The sequence below is a fragment of the Plutella xylostella genome, chromosome 19 (assembly GCF_932276165.1).
Source record: "Plutella xylostella chromosome 19, ilPluXylo3.1, whole genome shotgun sequence".
Lineage (NCBI taxonomy): Eukaryota > Metazoa > Arthropoda > Insecta > Lepidoptera > Plutellidae > Plutella > Plutella xylostella.
Window position 1 is genome coordinate 6,730,405 of NC_063999.1, and position 20,990 is coordinate 6,751,394.

At 36.5% G+C, this 20,990-nt stretch overlaps 1 protein-coding gene across 1 annotated transcript in view; it reads left to right on the plus strand.

The window, feature by feature from the left end:
• Positions 1-829: 829 nt before the first annotated feature.
• The window catches only part of LOC105396850 (high affinity cAMP-specific and IBMX-insensitive 3',5'-cyclic phosphodiesterase 8), a 153,748-nt gene continuing 133,587 nt past the window's right edge, over positions 830-20,990 (plus strand). The window contains exon 1 of the mRNA XM_048627731.1: positions 830-1,092. The gene's annotated coding sequence lies outside the window, so the exon portion shown is untranslated. The remainder of the gene's footprint in view (positions 1,093-20,990) is intronic.

A 20,990-nucleotide genomic window follows, 5' to 3' on the forward strand; every position in this document is an offset into this window, starting at 1 on the left:
GACCTTAGACAGCAGGTGGTTGTGGTTGGTGGAATTATGGTTTAAAAGGAGATGATTGTTGAATTTTCCTACATCTACATAATAGAAGGTAAATCATATGTTAAAGCTTAAGCTTAAGTGGCAGTGGGCTGGTCACATCTCTCGAAGTACCGATGACCGATGGGGTAAACGTGTTCTGGAGTGGAGGCCGCGACTAGGCAAACGTAGTGTGGGACGCCCTCCGGCTAAATGGGGTGACGACTTGCGATAGGTGGCTGTTTATGATTGGATGCGGAAAGCTAAAGATCGCATCCAGTGGCGTGCTTTGGGAGAGCCCTACGTCCAGCAGTGGACTGCTATAGGCTGATGATGATGAATATGTTAAATCGTCATTACCAATATGGCACTACAAAAGGCATGCCATAGATATATTTAAACTATGAAAAACAGATTCAGACTTTCGGGATTCAAAACTGTTCTAAAAAGTCCTAATTATTTTCTAATAACTTCAACCAATTAGTACCTATACCTACTACACCTACCCACAGCAGACACTACGTTATGTTAGGTATTAGTAGGCACTCAACAACCAGACCTAATAACAATAACTAAACCCAGCCACAAACTAATCGATTCGCACAACAGACATTATAAAGCATCGCTTTATTTACATACTAACGACCTAACCGTATTAAAAGTCAGGCGGGGTGTATCTAGCAAAGTGGTTATACAAACATTTTTCATACTCGCCTTTTCAGGCGCCGGGTAGTTCAGGAGCTAGTGAGCTATTGATGCGAGGAGTTGAACCAGTGAGCTGTTTAGTTCAGTCTGCTCAACTCTGCTCAGTCGACACGCGGCCGCCGTTGAGAGCGCACGTCGCGTCGGTCCCACTAGCTATCGCCTATCGTGCTTACCATCCAGTGTAAATAGACCTTCGGTCCCCCCCTGTGTTTGTTGTTTCGATGTGCCTCCGGGGTTCAGGAAAGACTGCGGGAGGTCAAGTGTGAGTGGTCGCAATTAGGGCGGCAGTACAGTGACCTTATTTAGGGAGCGAATGTAACAAGTGTTTACTGTTGATTCCTGAGTTCGCAGCCACAGTTAGGCGGGATTCAGGTGAATACAAGTTTGTTATTGAGTTTTTTTGCTGCGGTATTTTGTGAGGATATTTTATCAAGATACTTGCTTATGTAGCTTCAAAAAATAAAATAAAACGTAATTTACGTAGGTAGCATGAAAATTTCAGTCAGAAATGGGTGAGTAAGTGGGTACCTTACCCATACTTAAATATAAACCGGTGTATTCCGTTGTATATTTCCCTTTCCTTGTCATATTTCAATTAGTTTAATCCACTCAAGTTAAGTGGTGGATTGTACAAAACAAACATAATTAATCCGTTTCCAGATAACGAAGAATTAACTCGACCGAAAAGTGTCTCGCTTTTTTACATTTTAACAAAAATGAATAAAGAATGGTTTTATGCGAAGGAGAAGAAAGGCGTAGTAGGTAAGTATTTAGCTCTGAACATTGTAAAAAGGCGATAATGCAGCCTTTTATCTATAGGCAACACAACAGGTTTTTAAATGTCGGTAGAAACGTGTTTACGTATAATAACTAATTAGAGTAAGTAGGTACCCTATGCATATAGTTACACACATAACTAACACTTAAAGATAAAGTTTTCAGCCAAAATACTGTCCCTATACATGTAACCTCAGCCTGCAGTAGTGAAAGGTGCTCGGGTGTTTACTTAAGTTATCTCTTTTGCTTACTGTACTTTCATTATCTATTCTTTTTTCTACGAACAAATTATGATTCAATGATATTGAAATTGACTTGGAGAAAAGTCGTGGGCATTCAAATTTATGGTCCTGAAGGAAAATAAGTTGTTAATAAGTCGGGAGCTGAAAAAAAATAATGAAGACAAAGTTTTCATTTACGTTATACATGTAAAAATCGACATTCTGGAACTTTCCGCATCAGAAAAGATATTTTATACGAAGTTACTTCCTCAATAATTTACACCGAGTCGGAACTTTCATAGAAAAATAAAATGAAACATAATTTACCTATACTTATTAGGTACTTACCACGATAATGTAGACAACTTATATCATAGGTAGAAAACTTTTATAGCATGAAGTCCGCTGTTAGAAGGTACACTTATTTGCATTCACGTTGCACTGCACACGTATAAAGATTTCATAAATAGTATCCTTCATACACATGTTGTTTCCCGAAAAAAAAAAGAACTTGCAGATTTTCAATGTTGGCTTTCCATTGTGACTGCTAAAAGTCGTTTATATGGAGAATACAAAATCGCAATAACATACAAGCTATATTGTCGCAGAGGTCGTTGGCCGAAAATCCTTCCAAGAAAGCCATTGCAGTGTGCGGGATGAGAACCCGAGATAAAAATTATGTTTATGGGCGAGGGTGGATCATCTTAGTGAAATTAATGAACATTGTACAGTACATTCACCTTCAGTTTTGGCTAGAGGGGCCCATTTATCGATAATGTTCTATCGATATAATCATAACTTGAATGCATTTTTTTTTCTTGTAGGTTGACTGGTAGAAAATGTTATTAGCATTATTTCCACCATTTGTACACTTATTTATATAGGTATTTGAGCAATAAAGGATTAAAATCACAATAAATAACTCTTGAGAATATTAATGGCAGTTTATATTTTTTTGTCGAACGAATTTTAGCCAAATAACATTCTGTTTCATATGCTATACTACTTTAATCGATTGATTGGTTCGATGGATTTTACAGCAACACTAGTCAAAGGCACGGATATCTCAACGTTTCAAAGTTATTACGTCGGTGCCTATTCTCGTATCACCCGTTTGAATTCAAGTGCTTACGATCATTACGTGGAGTGTTTGTAGATACACACCGGCACTTCCCTCTAATTAGGCCGTTCCTCGTTTGACTCCGTAGTAGGAACCTTTACCGGTTTACACTGTAGCAAAGACATCAAAAGGTATCGTTTAGCTTATTTTGTGTTAAATGATGAGGCCGGTTTTAAATTTTTACGGTTGTAGCTAAGCGTGGTTTACCCGTTTTTTTTAAATTTTAGAAAGTTATGGTTTTAGAAGCGAGAATATTAAAAATATTATATTTATATTTCAGTCTTGTAAAACGCCTGTATTGTGTATGGTATGCTTGACCCTAAGCTGCGTAGCCCGCGTAGCGTCGTAGCAACACCGTAGCCAGTCGTAGCAGCAATATTGAAAATTATGCATTCTTTCAGTTTTTCTTAATTTTGAAGCTTTATTTATACCTTTTTAAGTAGGTAATTATGTTTGCATAACCATAAAAAATAGTGTCTAAAAAGAATTTCTCTGAGGTATGTATTTCATAGGTATATTTATAAAATCTATTGAAAGAATTGAAAGTACACGTATACTTACATAGTGCGATGGTTATGTTAATCTACAACAAACTATATAAACAATTGGCGTAACTAAATATAATATTCTTCATATTCAAACAACAACTAAAATTAATTCACTACAGAATATTGAAATTGCCATTTTTACCTGAATTTCGCAAAATAAAAAAGCAATACATATACAACATTCAACATATATCCGTAATCCATACTGTTTATGATTTCTTCGAACTCCCCGGATACTGTCGGCACTGTATATTAAATAATATATTATAATATTAATTAAGCGAAAAGTTGGGTTCATATTCACATCACATTGTTGAAAACTCAAATTCCTGAATCCCGAAATAACTGAACTTGAAACGTGCTGACGTATAAATATTATTAAAGTTAGGTATATACAGTTACTCATCCTTAATAAATTTCAATTAATTTCAGTTTTTACCCTCAGAATTATATTTATTTATTCATAATAATTAAAAGACATTTCAGTTTTGTCAATGAATTTCAGATTCAAAAAGTATTGAATTTGTCGTAATCGTAAAAGTAATTGCTTCGTACAATAATACCACGTGCTCTTACGGTGATGGAAAACATCGTGAAGAAACCTGCACATCTAGATTCTAAATGTGTATACATTTAGAATCTAGATGTGCATTGTACTTATTCCAAAACGGCGATATGGTTCGCAACCTATCACGTGAGTACAAATGTGCTGCGAAAAGTGGGTGGCTCGCTTGTGAGCCACCTCTGACTACCCCTTCGGGGATTACAGTCGTGAGCAGTGGCGGCTGGTGCCTCGGATACCCGGTGGTGCACTTTATGGGTTTAGTAAATTTTGGAAGAAAAATAGATTACCTATTACAAATTAGAAGTAAAAAAAATATAAGTATATTTTACCTTATTTATATTTTAAATCCATTCTGCGTTCCTTTTTTGACGCGAAATTGCTTCTCCGCCGAAGCGAAAACAACACACGGAAAGCAAGATAAAGCATAGTCTCTCACATCCACATAACCATTTCTTTTTATAGTACATTTCACTTTTGAAAATTCAGGTAAGTATAAGTTTTATTTTTTGTTTTGCACTCCTATTTTAAGATGAGAAAAGGCCGAGGCGGCCCAGCAGATTTAATGTCCAGTCTATTTTGAAATGTCCTATTGCTTTTTATGAAGTCCATATTGTATTTTGCACTCATTTTCACTCACACACACATATACACACTCACGAAATATTTACTACTTTCTTAGTTAATAAGTAATTAGAGTAACAAATTAATTACGTATTCGCGCGCGAAAGGTGAAACTGCGACAATGACATGACAAGTGCATCGTTCGTAGGTCACGCCACCGGTCAAGGCCGCCGCCCGCGCCTCCCGTGGCGTCATTCGTATGATTTCGGCAATTTCCGGTCGCGTGCGGCGCACGAATTTATCCTAGAACTGCATACAGTTTGTACTGAGCATCTTCCGTCTCACGCGCCGGGCGATTTCCATCCTGTTTCATACTATGTGTAGGAGCTCGCTCCGTGCGACAATCCGAGCGCACGAGGCAGTTTTTGTTCAAGCAAAAATAAGATCTAAGTCTTTCGCAGTAGAAATCAAAATAGGCCAGCTCGGTTTAATTTAACTCGTAACGTTCGAATGATTTATGTAATTTCTGTTTAGGGTAGGTATTACGGTTGTTATATTGGTATTTTTGTGAAGTTTTCTTTAGACGTACCTAGTACCTACCTAGTCTAGTATGGTATAGGAAGAAGGAAGGTACATATTTAGAAGGTTTTTAAATGGTAGTGCGTTGCACGGGCGCACTTAAGGTGCAGCCGCCACTGGTCGTGAGTGCATATGTAATAATTACTTCGTAAATGTTATTGTTACTGTAAAAGCCCGAACAACGGTAAATCCTAGGATTTACCAGTAAATCTTAGGATTTACCAACATGAGTTGGTAAATGTAAGGATTTGTGAAAATGGGTCATTTTTTTCGGGCTTTTACCATTAGAATTTGGTAAATGCTAGGTTTTACCACTGACACCTAGTAAAAGTTGGTTTTGGGAATAAAACAAAGATTAATTATTACCTATTCATTTATTTCAATCAAAAACTTAAATTATTTAAATTGAGAAAAAAACAAAACATAATTACCTACCTATTATTAAAGATAGGTAGCTAGGTAAAAAAAAATTACTTGTTACAACACGGAGTGCTGTTATGGCATTTTGAATTACAAAGTAATCCTGATCGAAGAAATGCACTTGCAAGTCAAGTGCATCTCTTCGACGAGCATTTTTGCTGCTGGGGCACGGGTCTCCTTCCAATGAAGGAAGGGTTTCGATCTAGTCCACCACGCTGGCCTAGTGCGGGTTGGTGGACCCCAACACAAGCAAGCTTGTGCTGAGCGAGTTGTCGGGTAAGTGGGCAACCCGACTGTCAGACGTTTTCAAGCCGCCCGAAGGCCTCTGACTAGGCTTAACGACTGCTGCCGAAGCAGCAACCGGGACCCACGGCTTAACGTGCCGTCCGAAACACGAAGGCATCCAGAAAAGAACCACTTGAAATCGGTCACCCATCCAATGGCTGACCATGCTGGTTGTTGCTAAACCTCAGTGATCAGTTACGATCACTGAAGCCCGCTCGACTACGAACGCTTTGTTCGACTACGGAGGTTATAAGTTATAACCTGGCTTTTTCAACATTTACCGTGCCTTAATGTAAATCCTAAGATTTACCAAGTGAATTGTGGTAAAAGTGCGAATCGCAAAATCTTTCGGGCTTTTACCATTAAGAGTTGGTAAATCTTAGGTTTTACGCGTAAATCTTAGGTTTTACGCGTAAATCTTAGGATTTACCGTTGTTCGGGCTTTTACAGTAACATTATTTCGTTTTGACTTCGCTATAGGGCCTCTGTATTTAGAATAAATTATTTCCTGTAGATGTACGAGGTTACAGACTAAAATACATAACTAGATAGCAAAATACGTGGCCTGTATCGTCGTCAGTACATCATGGTTTGCTTATTAACACTGAACGTATGTTATTCTACTCTGCCACGATCCTATTAGCATTCGAAACCAGATGGAGCATATTATGCTCATTACACCAAGTCCCCTGACTCCACCGCAAAACTACTACTCCTAACTCTTCTTGTAATTGAGTAGGGGTTATTATCGGTTGCAACTTAACAATTGCAGGGCCAACTCTGGGACAGGTTAAGTTGAACGAGCATAGTAAGGAACAAGCTTCAGCTATTTCTAGAATTATGAATTGAGAAATGTAACACATATTTTGAATTTGTCTGATACAATGTGAACCTAATTGAGTGTAATTATCATAGTGGATAGATCTAATATTATCAGTACCATATAAATTAGAAGATGAGTGAGGGAACATATTAGTTCCCCCTATAATTCCTAAAAGGATGGCAAAACAAGAAGATTTTTGTAGGAGTACGCCTTTGATAAGGGTGTGACGTTTCGTATCAAAACTTATATTTACTGGCTAGCTTTGCTGTAAGTAGATATTAGTACTTACATGAAAGTTTTCTACAAAATATTTTTGCGTTTTAGGTACTATAAATCGAGAAATATTTATCCAAATAAGCCGAAAGTTTATAATAATGATATTATGTGGGGACATCTCACACACGGCTATCCGACCCCAAACTAGGTAGGGTCTTTAATACCTATGGTTATCGGACAGCTGGTATCTACATAGATAGATGTACAGGGTTATTGGTAAGTCGATGTATTCCTTTAAATGTGGTGTGGCATTTGCAGTCAATTGAACCATATAATGCATGCGCAAGAGTCGAACACTTCTATTATATTACATGGCCGCCGTATGATATAGCGGAGCGAGTGACACCGAATTTAAAATTTGAAAATAGAACAAGAGGGCCGTTATCTGTCTTTACGACGTGTGGTCATGAGTCGGTTATCTTAGGTCAGAGTCGGGCGAGAATAGTCGTCGTGACGTCATTCCGTGACGTACGGCGATGCGCCCAATCAAATGCGATGCGTACAATGTTGGATAATAGATTTGGTTTCAAATTGGTTGAGGAATGTTGATGTGGCCGACTTGCCGCTGCTTCATCACAGCAACAGTCTTCTTACTTGCATAAATTGCTGTCAAATTCTTACTAGTCAAGAATTCGTTTCTTGACTCTATTGCTGACATCAGTTCTTCGGTATATGGGCGGCCTACTGCCACCTCAGCTTGCAGTTTATAAGCCTATGAATATCAATTTAAATGAAATTGCCATTATTGCGAAACGATTAATATCAAGTATCCGCCAGCACGTAAAGATAGTTCGTGTTAGTGATAGAATGTACGTCAACATGTTCATTTTTAAACAGCCCAGCGTATTCCCTCATAATCTTTTAAACATGAATCTAAAATAGATCCATTATCGATCAGAGTGAAAGATGTTAACCTCTGGTCTGTTCACTTCGACAGTCTGCGGGAAACTTCACCATTATCTCTATAATGCATTTCGGTTCAATGGTTTATACGTCAGTGATGTCTTATCGACTAATAGTCTTTGGAATCCCAGAGTAAAAACTTGGCTTTCTCACCGCACCAATGTACGGGACAGTATTTTATTTTACGAGGAGGGGTGTAAGGCGCTCCACTCACTGCTAGAGTCGAGACGGAGTCGGGGCGGCGCGGTGGCGCAAGGAATAGTGCCACATTTAAAATGTCTACTTGACTGAAGCATAAGAAACTATCCATCTAAAAGTTATACAACATTAATAGCATTATACACAATGTAGGTAAGAATACGAACTTGATAAAGACAGTTTGATAGTTGAATAATAAAACCTAAATAACTTGTAAGATATGAATTTCACCGATGGAACGAATACAAGAGGAATTATGTTTAAAACTGCATGCCATTCTATCACACCATACCATACTTTAACAATGTACAATTGTTCAACTGTGAGCGACTGGAGTTCTGTGAAACACGAGATGCATTCAGTCTGAAAAACAGAACAGTAGAAAGTATCTACTTACACCTACATATACCTATTTACTGAGCGTAATACAAAAAACACTGCAGAATTAATTCTAAAATATAAAATTATGGGCATATTTTCTCTTCAGCCTTAGTGAAATGTTGGTGACCTATGGAGTACAGATTCTTATATAGCTGGCAATAGCTCTTAAATAAGAGGCTGGTCCTTCCCCACTGTACCGTCTACCCTTTTGGGGATTATAATCATAGGCACTATGTTTATAAGTACGTATGTTTATAAAATCAAAAAATTTAAGCAAAAACATCACTTGTGAAATATTAGACAATTGTTTATTTTAGTATAAATTCAGGGTTGATTCCTGAAAATCGTCTGGAAAAACATTTATAAACACAAAAAAAATGAATAAAAAAACAATGCACTCGAATAGCATTGTATGTTGTAGGTACACGCGAGTCCGCGTTGTTTTACGTTATACCTTGTTTCACGGGGGAAGACATCTGACAGGACCTTTATTACATTCGAATAAGGGTAGTTTTTGTTTGTATCAGATGTCTTTCGCCGTGAAACAAGGTATAGGGAGACACCATAATGACAGAGGTAATATTTTACCATATTCTCGCCATAAACAGACAGGGCAGCGTATACTGTTCTTTCTGACAAAATCACACAAGCATACAATATGCGCCGTAAATCGTATATGCTATAAGGCTTACTTTTGCTTATTAAACTGTAAATAAGACTTTGTAGAATAGCTGTGACGGCGCGATATAAAGCTACATTTAAATGAGACCAGTTACTTGATCAAGTATAATCCTTACTGTTGACTTGAGGAGTATACTAAGCCGAAAGGAAAGGTGGTGACTTAGAGGGTTATTCTGAACAAATTTTGTTTTACAACTTTTGGAAATGAACGGTTAATATTTTGCTTATCTTTTGACCGTCTGTTACTGTTACCCATTTTTTCTTCATCACTCGATATATTTCTACGATAAACATTTGTGTTTGCCGCTGGAATGTGGTCCAGTGGTTCAGTTCACTGGCCTAGTAATGTATATGGCTGTAGCTCCCTACTGGCTTAGATTTAATATAGGAAAATTGAAAATACGAAAAAGCTGGTGTGTCACATACAAAAACAAAGCAAAAAACTGACCGCATTTGGTTTACTGTCAAACCGTTTTAAGTTACCTTTTAGTTAACCTAATGACAACCATTATACCAATGAATAAAGTTACAAATATTAAACTGAAATGCAGGCAATGAAAAAGTTCCACACACCAATTTTTTCAAACATTTAATTTAAAATTTAAACAAATTATCATAGTTTTTTGTTGGTCATATGCTGGTGCTCTGTTAAATGTACTTCAATGTTGCAGAAGGCGTCTTTAAGCTAACCTTTTCCGCTTTTTGTGCTTTTCTCAGTGAAACCTTTTCATTGCCCTTGAGTGTATGACCAAAAAAATCAAACTAAAGCTCATTCGTTATACAGGGTGTCCCAAAAGTCAACGTCATCCCTTAAAGGGCTGATAGGTCAGCTCATGAGAGGCCAGAATATCACAATATGACCTTAGTAAAAACTCGATAATTTTCGAGATATTGACACTTTTATAAATTTGCTGAAAATCGCCACCTTGGATCAGTTTTTTGCGTGCCGCCGGTGCAAAAATCCATATTGTTAGAATTTGTTTGGTGTTGCATCATCCTGTATAGCCCTGCTATTGATCGCAGTAAAAAAAATATCGAGTAATGCTGTATGTTTAAAAAAAACACGGTTTTCAAAGTCTTAAAAGGTAATCGTATTTTTTTATAAACAACTTTGACTCTACATACTGCAAAAAAAATATACCACGCAAACCTGGCACCTTATTTGAAAAGATTGCTCATTTAATGCAGTTTCCAAAATGGTATGAAACGTTGCTATTGTTTCAATTAACAAAAAAGTTATTGCTATTTTAGTACAAAACGACCTCAGTGTAAAATTGTTTGAAGGAAATTTATCTGACTGAATTTATTAAGGGTAAGTCATGTTGGAATGAGTAAAAGTAAAATAGGTGGTGTGGCCGGGATTGGGAAAAGAGACAACATTGTCACAGTTAATAAAAAAACGCATTTTGAGTATCTTTCTCGAAAAAAGTGGACTATAGCAACTCCACATTCCCCATAAATGTAGCGCATGGTAACGTACATTCCTGAGTAGTGCTAATGTGTGATATTGTACAAGTAAAACGCTTACACATGTACATTGTACACCCACAGTATCCAAAAAAGGGACAGATCAGTTTGTCATTAACATTACCTCTAATTACTTGTTATTTATTTTAAAGTTTTTGTTAAACCAAAACCAAACTCTCAAAATTATGATTATGACCATTAATGAGTATTATTTTTTGCTGGTTATGTACTTAATATAATAATGTGGTGTTATAATTTTGAGAAATAAAAATAAAAGTCAATAAATGTTTGTTTTTTTTAAATAAGGTGTAAAAAACGCAAAATATGTTTTATAAGAGTTTGGTAAGTTTTTTCTTAGCAATTTTTGCGTCATCTATGTTGCCACGGTTGACCCCACCACCTATTTTACTTTTACTCATTCCAACATGACTTACCCTTAATAAATTCAGTCAGATAAATTTCCTTCAAACAATTTTACACCAAGGTCATTTGTACTAAACTAGCAATAACTTTTTTGTTAATTGAAACAATAGCAACGTTTCATACCATTTTGGAAACTGCATTAAATGAGCAATCTTTTCAAATAAGGCGCCAGGTTTGCGTGGTATATTTTTTTTACAGTATGTAGAGTCAAAGTTGTTTATAAAAAAATACGATTACCTTTTAAGACTTTGAAAACCGTGTTTTTTTTAAACATACAGCATTACTCGATATTTTTTTTGACTGCGATCAATAGCAGGGCTATACAGAATGATGCAACACCAAACAAATTCTAACAATATGGATTTTTGTACCGGCGGCACGCAAAAAACTGATCCAAGGTGTCGATTTTCAGCAAATTTATAAAAGTGTCAATATCTCGAAAATTATCGAGTTTTTACTAAGGTCATATTGTGATATTCTGGCCTCTCATGAGCTGACCTATCAGCCCTTTAAGGGATGACGTTGACTTTTGGGACACCCTGTATATCGAGATGTTACTTTTGCACTGACACTCTCATACTAAAATATCGTTGCCTACTGGAGATGTAAACGAGGCATGGCGAAGTGTCAAATAGTCAACACGGTGTCTGTTATGTCAACATTATATTGTGTTGAAAAGAATATGAGGAAGCTCATGTTATAGTGGCACGCTACTGTCGCGGATTTATATTGAATTTTATTATACAGGGATCATTCCCGTGTCATAAACACATTCGCATGGAATTCATTTTGATTTTGACCTATAATAGGATTATTTCCCACATTGAGGTTACCACCACCGAATATTAGCAATTAACAGTCCATAAGCAGCATCGTTCGCCTGTTAAATCTGACGTAGGTAAATTGTATGGATTTGATAGATAGGTATATAATTAATAATTATGCTTATGGATTGTTAATTGCTAATGCGTCGTTGGTGGAACGGTAGTATATCAAAAACGTTTATCGTATATAGCGAATAATGCCTGATTGTCTAATTATCAATATCGAAAATTAATCAAAACTTAATAAAAAAGGTGCATTGTATGGAAAGCGTTAGCAAAAACATGATTAGTTCATGTCGGAAAAAACATCAAAGTATGAACTCTCAAGCCTACTGGTACTAGTTTTTTTTATAATTATTTACAATGGCACATTATTTTATAATGGAAAATACTTTTCAAGCGTATTGCTGCCAGCAAGAATAACTGATACCACTACGGATAGAAACTTCAACTTTGAAATCTATTCATATCTCGTAATTTATTCAATGTGTTCTGAAAGTCATTCTTTAATTGGTTCCAATGAAAAGTTCAAAGGGCTGCTCATATTATATTGAAGCAATGATTGAAGTTTTTAAGTTTATGATTTGAATTTATAAGGTTTGTTCAGAAATTATGCTTCTGTAATTATAGTATTTTTTTTACATTTCAAAAGTATTACCTCACCCTGAATACGTCCCGTATGTTTGAGGTCTAAATGGAAAATGACAGTTTGGATTTTTTTAACGAATGAGCCATAGCCCCAGTTTCACCATACTCTGTTAGATCATAGCAAGGGATTAGTTGTTGATTTTTGACACATCTGTCAAGAATTTAATATGGAGATGACGTATAATTTATGACATTACAATGTAAAAGGGGTGTTAATGATCTAACAGACTATGGTGAAACTAGGCCTTAGAATGTATAATTTGAAGAAGAACAGAAGTTTATATTATTACTTGTGTTAAATCGTAAGGTACAGGCCTGCGTTACTCAATGTCGCAACGTCATCGTAGTGAAGTAGGCACTTCAAAACATAATCTATTTATCACTCATTAAACCCATAATTCATACACATGTGTACTTGTAATAGATAAATAAGTGTAATAGCGTTGTTAGCTGCATTGTATTTAATTTTTCATCATCATCATCATCAGCCAATAATCATCCACTGCTGCCCAAGGAGCGCCACAACACTCGGTCCTCGGCCTTCCTCATCCAACCACTACCCGCCACCCAATTATAGGATTTAATTTAATTGTCATCAATAATACTCAGGGTGAATTCGTCCAAACATCACGTTACACGAGAATAACTATACCGGAATAAAATTTATACGCGAGTAAATATCTAGGATAAGTACATTTGCATTCTACCAAGTTATACCATGATTAAATTGAATGAACGAGGAACGAAACTGTAATGCAACTAAAATAAAAATAGCTGCGTTTCAAAGCATGCAATAGAAATGACATGCCAACTTAGTTTGAATGGATTATAAAAGTATGAAATTGTTTATGTTTTAATATTTTATTCGCTGTTGTTATTCTGAGACTTTGCCTTTTAACGTACTTTTGTTTATGTTTTGACAGATGTGTTTATATGTCATTATGACGGTTTTCTAATCAGTTGATGTGCTGCCGCCATTACAAAATTACTCTCGGATAAGCTCGTTACACGGTCAATTTTGGCGGTATAACATTTTATTCTTGGGATAAGCTAGTTATCTTGGTTTCAGGTTTGGTAGAATGCAAAATCTGCTTACTCTCGAGGAACTGGTACTTTACTCGTGAGTAAAAAGTTACTCGACGTTGGTCGAATCCGCCCTCAATGGCATTGTGGCAAAGGGCTGATTCTTCAATGATCAGATAAAAGTTATCTGGTGTATAATTCTGATGCTGTCGCGTACGATTTTTTGTATAAGTTAGTGACATCAGCATAACATTTAAATTAAGACTATTGAAAACCATTTTTAACGATCAAATACGCAATAAATACTTAAAAACCATCAACCAGACGGAGGATTTTGCGGCATTATATCAAAGTCCTCCTGTAGGTACTTCAACTACTTCAGCCCTATCAGTTATTAAAACTATTTAAAGCCATGAACCAGTGCAATCTAATACATATTTCATACATAGATAGAGGTACAATTATTACATATACTTTTGAATTCTAAACGAAAATACTCACATATACGCAATATCCCGCCAGATAATTACATCAATCATATCTATTCAGAACACCTCTCTTCTCTTATTCCGAAAGCTATAGAAGCGACATTTGAACAGAATAGTTTTCCAGACGAAACCACAACTGAAATCCTGAGCTTTAGTAGCCCGATTCACGAGTAGGTATAATTTCAACGACTTTGATATTTTGAAATACGATATAGGTACATAATATAATTTCTTGAAGACGTTATATTTATTATTATTATTATTTAACTCTTTATTGTACAAATATTACAAATAAAAGTACAAAGGGTGGACTTAACGCTAAAAGCATTTTCTGCCAGTCAACCCGCATGAGGTACAGGAAAAATAGGTAATAAGGTGTACAAAAAAAAAAAGAATTAAAAAAAATGAAAAGAATAGTAAACCTAAGTCACATAAGTTATAAACACACATTATATTATGCACAGTTCATATAATATGTAGATTGTAGATACATTGCTTCGTATGTGTATAATATAAAACTGTAAGTTTCAGTACCATTCGAACTGTACGTCTAGTACAGGTTTGATAGTTTGTCGAAAACTAAAAGTTTACGTTTTCTCGCATTCAAAGTGGCGCCTCTAGCGGAAACTATCATTAAACTTTTGATAGATAATGTATGCAGATGACAGAAGAACACGTTAACTTTTTTTCGTTTTAATTGTAAAACCCGGCTACGATGGAGTTCGGGAAGTGAGCGTGCCATCAACAGCTCCGGCACCTGTCAGGACATCAGGGAGGGGTCTCCACCCGAGGCGACTCTCCTAGTGAGTACTGTGGCTATACGCTGCAGCGGCTAGATCCACTGCTCCATGGATTCCTGATGTCAGACTGCCGTCTGACTGAAGGTATAGTGCCTGTAGTGTCTGTATAGAAAACGGGTATCGTGTAAAACCCGGCTCTGTGCAGTCTGATCGTAACGATTTCTCGTACCGCGTATGTCCACCGTAGCGCAGTAAATCTATTATTACTGGTAATAATGGATCGGCTGCGAGGCGCTATGCATAACATTTTCCTCCTCCATCTTCATTAATTCCGGGAACGATTCCATTTCGCATTGCAGCCGAGGGATGCGGTAGATGCGACGCGTGTTTTGAAACTATACAAGGCCAGAACGCACCCATAGTGTACTAGCACTGTATAGTTTCAAGTGAAAAAAAATAATATTTTCCTTGAAAATATACACGATTTGTGCGTACTAATCGCGTATACTTTCAAGTTGGGATTTACTGAATCGTGCTTGAAAATATACATTGCTATTACGCACATTGCTTGTTTGGCGTACTTGTCGCATAATTATAATTTTACCTACATGCTGATTCTGTTTTACTTAACTATTTCGGTAAATGTACACATGACTACAATTTACTTGTTCTGACTGTCATAGGTACCTATAGAATGTTATTAAATAAAGATGAACAAGCTCTAATATAGCAAAAATACTAATATCTTATTATTTATATGAATTAAGAGTAATACCTACTACACTCACGAGAAATGAAAAAGTTCCAGTGACGATTGCTCCTGAACGGAAAAGACTAGCTTAATGACTGTCGGCAATATTAAAGTACCTACATTTAACAGCGCATCAAAATATTATTATAACCAACTAAAAACGTAAATTTTGATCAAATTATATAAGTAGGTATTAAATGTTTAAAAAAGTTTTGGTAATTTATTTATTTATATACACTTTATTGCACACATAAAACAAATTTTACACAGAAGCATTTTAAAACATAGATAATAATTAGCGCACAAAGGCGGACTTATTGCTAAAAATCAATTTCTACCAACCAACCTTTGATTGGTGGTTATCGGTGGAATATAATGTAAGCTCTTAAAATAAATTTGGTGTTGACATTTTGCAACTTCGACTTATTGATTGCTCGTGAGTATATTACTCTATAGACCTATTAGAGACATATTTAATTCATCAAGTTTTGGGGAGCCTACCCTATCTATCTATGTGTATTAAATATAAAAACCTACTACCTGGTAACTAATCACGTATAGTTTCAAGTGCTCGCATTGCCGCGTGGCACTTGAAAATATACACGATTAGTACGCAGTGGTAACTGCTGCAGTATATTTTCAAGCCATAATTTTGGCCAAACTTACTTTAAAATATACGCGATCAGTGCGTAATGGCCTTGTATACTTTCAAGTAAATCATGGCACCATTTTAATTTGAAACTATACGTGAGCAGTCCCACCCTCTGCGTTCTGGCCTTGTATAGTTTCAAAACACGCGGATGCGACATTGACAACCAATATTGCAGTAATGTGTATTCATCACGATCACGACCCATCACGTCCTCACTTCTGGGGCACGGGTCTACTTCCAATGAAGGAAGGGTTTTAGGCCTAGTCCTGGGTGTATTGCTTTTGTACAATAGAAGTCCACATTGTCCTTTTTTTTCTTTTTGAATAGTTTTCATTAAGTTTTATATCATAAATTAAAAAAAAATTTAAAAGAAGAAATTGACTCATTGGGCATCAACGCACAGGCCAAACGGCTCAAGCTACAACTGTCTATTAACTTTTAAGTGCCTATGGGAATAAACAGCTCTAGACAAATAATTTAAAAATAGTAGTCTCGAGTAGACGCTTTAAAATGTTATATTATTTATTTATGTAGCAACACTCGGAACATTATACAGCATTTAGAATAAGCATGAATCGAGAGCATAATCTAACAAAGCAACAATGGTTGTATACAGGATATTAGCATAAGTGGGGGTGCTTAGAATACTCCTGAACTGGGTTAAGTGGGTATTCAGAGCTCAGATTAGGTACCTGTCGAGTTCCGGTTCTGCAATTCATTCCAGCTGGCTGTGTTTTTCCTTTAAAGCCTTACATGTATATCTTTAAAACTTATTTCCACGTTGGAATATAATAATAATTATAGAGCTAGGATGTGTATATCGTAAAACAATTTAATAGGTACTTAATTTGTTTTTTCTGTAAAAATTATAGGGTCTTAGGGATATTGTCTAATTACTGGTATTTTGTCAAAAACGTATTTATCAAATAATCCGACATAAGTACTTAAATACATTTTGTTAAAAAAAAAGTTTTTTAAAGCTCTGAGTTACTGATATTTTATTGTTCTGGGGCTGTCGGCGTTCCGGAAATTGAACCGAACCCCCATGTCATATAGCTATAGAACTACAAGCTACACGCAAGCTACAATTGTAGCTTGTATTAAAAATCTCTCTCTCTCTTTCTCTCTCTCCCCCTCTCTCATCTCAAAATCATAGAGAAAAGAACAGTGATTCGCTATATCTTCAATTCAAGACTTCCTAAAATTTAGCAGAATAAGATTTCGGACACCTAACTGGGATATACCTCTATTCGTTACTGCTACCTAAGGGAGACCTCCAAGATCCCCCTTTAAGGGTCGTCATAAATTAGTCTGCCCTAGAGAAGAGACTATTATATCCAATTAGGAGGTCGGTGGTGGTCGGCGAATCTGCGCAGCATCAGAAAGGATGATACAATGAAGGTTGGCAGTAACAATACGTCTTCATTTAACGAAAGCCTGCCGCGGCACAGTATATAACTGGTCAGTAGCGTTTCTTTGTCTGTCTTTTTCATTGCCTGTGGGTGTACTATATATAGTCTTCTGCATTAAACTACCGTATACTTACCTACTGTGACACTGTGCAAATTGCTCGCGAGCTTCGCGACCTGATTTAAACACTATTGAATGCACCTATTATCTATCATCATCATCATCATCATCATTAGCCTATAGCAGTCCACTGCTGGACGTGGGCCTCTCCCAGAGCACGCCACTGGATGCGATCTTTAGCTTTCCACATTAGAATCTATAAATTTCTTAAATTTTCACCAAAACGGCTAAAATACATTTTGTATCGACACTTTTTGAAGTGATGATTTGTTGTAAGTGTTTAGAAAGACAGTACTTACCGAAATTATTTTAGAAGAGGCATCATTAATATCGTTTTTTTTCATAGAATCAATTTTAAAAATGTATCAAAGGGATAACGAAGCGATAAAGATGTACAAAAGTAACTATTAATGTTTAACTGGCTGCAAACGAACAGAGGAAGAAATAAACAATCTGTTTCAGACATGATGTTGAATCGATTATCAAATTTCTAACATTACGAACATAAAACATGGCTACTCTTGAAAACAACAGCGAATACCTACTGGACGTAATAAGTACACGTTACTTTATTCAAAGGTAAAAAGGAGCAGCCTTACAAAAGATTCACAGGTGGTTGCAAAAGTGGTACAGGTAGGTACTGAGGCGAAAGGGGGTGACTCAGGAGGTAATGAATGTCGTTAAGAACAATTTTCGTTCTACGATTTAAAAAAAAATAACAAAATATTAAAGAAACTATCTATGGAGTAGCACATTTTTGCAAATTTCAAAAAGTCGAACTTAGCACTAAACTTGTTTAGAATGACCCCATGTCTAACCCTTTCGGCTTAGTAAGCATCAACCTGTATATGTATAACTAGACGTTGTTTTATAGGTACAACAGTTTATTAGCCCTAATCAACCTTTTTTCAATCATGTCAAATACCGTGGTAAACTCGCGTTAAACCTATAGCTACTTTTCGTGGTCTCCTCATAAGTCTCTTTATTTGCTAATAAATTGCATAATACATGTATGTGTAGAGCCTAATTTATGTGCAATGGACGATCATAGACTCATGAATGATGATGATTAATGAACATTCTCATAGACACATTACTCTATCCGTTTCTAAAAGATCTCGAAAATACTAACACGTGTATTACGAAGGTGTTACGCCAATATGAATTGTTTGTGACGTGCGTCACGTGCACTATGCAATGAGTTTGAGGTTATCCGCGAGATCGCGAGATCGAGATCGAGATTGCACATTACAATAGGTTTGTTCAGTAACCCTGCGCGTCGCTCGCTGCTAACAAAGGTGTTTACTCACGGAACAAACGGAGTATTTAGGTAACGGATCTACGTCAGTCACTTGCAAAACTGTGTTTGTTCTGCCTAGATATAGTAGTTATTTATACGTACTACGCGAGTTTTGACCGTAGGCGTTTATCAATAAATTAAGATGATCATTCCGTCAGAGGACTAAGGTTACCGAAATCGCTGTCAAAATATGCAAGCTGAAGTCGCAGTGGGCTGGTCATATCTGCCGAAGAACCGATAACCGTTGGGGTAGACGAGTTCTTGAGTGGAGACTACGAACAGGCAAACGCAGACGCCCTCCTGCCCGCTGGACTTAGACCTTAGGCGGGTGGCGGGTAGTGGTTGGATGAGGAAGGCCGAGGACCGAGTGTAGTGGCGCTCCTTGGGAGAGGCCTATGTCCAGGAGTGGATGATTATTAGCTGATGATGATCATGATGATGATTCCTTAGTTCGAGTAATGTAGGTAGTAATATGATGGTCGTATAGTTAGATTCAAACAACTTGAATGTTCCAGAAGTTGTCTGGTGTAATCGCAGCCAACTTCGGGAATATTCAAGTTGTTTGGACCGAACTGTAACTTTGGGCTGGTGGGTAATGTAGGTACATACTTAGTGAAATGGCGGTGCCATATTAATAAATGCGAATCGTGGTAAAATAACATGGCTATCACGCGTGCTAATGCATGAAATGGTTGGAAATCGGGATGAAATGCAATTGCAGTGCCCACTGTGTGCTGTGTGCTCCGATTTAACGGGAATTGTAACGTAGATTCTGGAATAAAAAAGAAGGTGAGGTTTAGCGGCACACGTTACTTTCACCGTAACATAATGTAGGTATTTAACATAGGTATTTTATTTTTTACACATATAATTATTAGCTATAAGGAGACAGTCACCAGGGGAAGACTATCAATGTGTAATAACTAGTTATAAGCAGCTTCATTCTCTAGTTTATCACACTGGTAAAGTGGTCCACTGGTGGAGGTTAGTGTTCCGCCGGTAACTGTCTTACCCCACCTTACTATATTTAAAAACGAAGCAGAAATAAAAAACGAGTGTTTTTCATTGCGTTGAAATTTATGTGACTGAGAAGGTATAAAGTAAGGAATGCATTCATAATATTCTTTATTAAATTTTCCACTACAGTTGTTTCTGACTGCTTTTTCCTCAAGTCTCAGTGTTTTATTTGCTGAGCGAAGTGTCCGCGTCAGCAAGACACTGGGCCGGCCTCGGCGTCTCCCGTGCCATATTTCATTAGAACAATTATTAATTGAATGAGTTATTGCTCTGTTTACATTATCTACAATACGGCTTGGATGTGCATTGTTTGCGAATATGAAGTTGGTGAGATAGTAGACTCATGGTTCATAGTAGGTACTCCTTTGAACAGAAAATAAATTCCTGTTTCAGTTAACTTTGAAACATTAAAAAATATTTCATGTTTCACACTTCACAGTCCAACTATGAAGCACTAAGTACATCGGAATTAGCCTTAATAAAGTTTTCGAGGGTATATTTCGGTTCACTTTAGTTGTAGATAGTTTAGCAACCCTTTTTATATAAGGGGTCACAAACTCGTTTAAGTCATGGTATCGCGGGCCACAAGCAAAATATTTTTAATTATTTTATAAAGCAATGTAAGCTATAGAATAAAAAATATAAATAAACACGCATATTCCCTATTATCTCTCATGGCACGCGGGCCACATGCGGTTTAGGGGGATAGAAGTATTTTTTTAAATAATATAATTAATTATAAATAAACTAAGTAATCAATCATATTTATAGTAAGTACCTACTTATACTTTATTTTATTTTATAATATTTGGAGAACTTACAGCTACAACACAATATGAACATATCAGGTAAACAGCTACTAGCCAATTACAAGTTCCCACATATTATATACAATGTCTTTCATATTTTATTATATCTAGAAAATATCTTGCAAAAACCTGAAAGGAAATAAGTGAATTAGCAAACCCACCAAAGCCACAGTGGATTACCGTGATGGGAAATGGACTAAGCTGAGGGGCATGGCAGATTAGACCCGTGTCAGTAGGTGCTTATACTCTTGAAATAACGC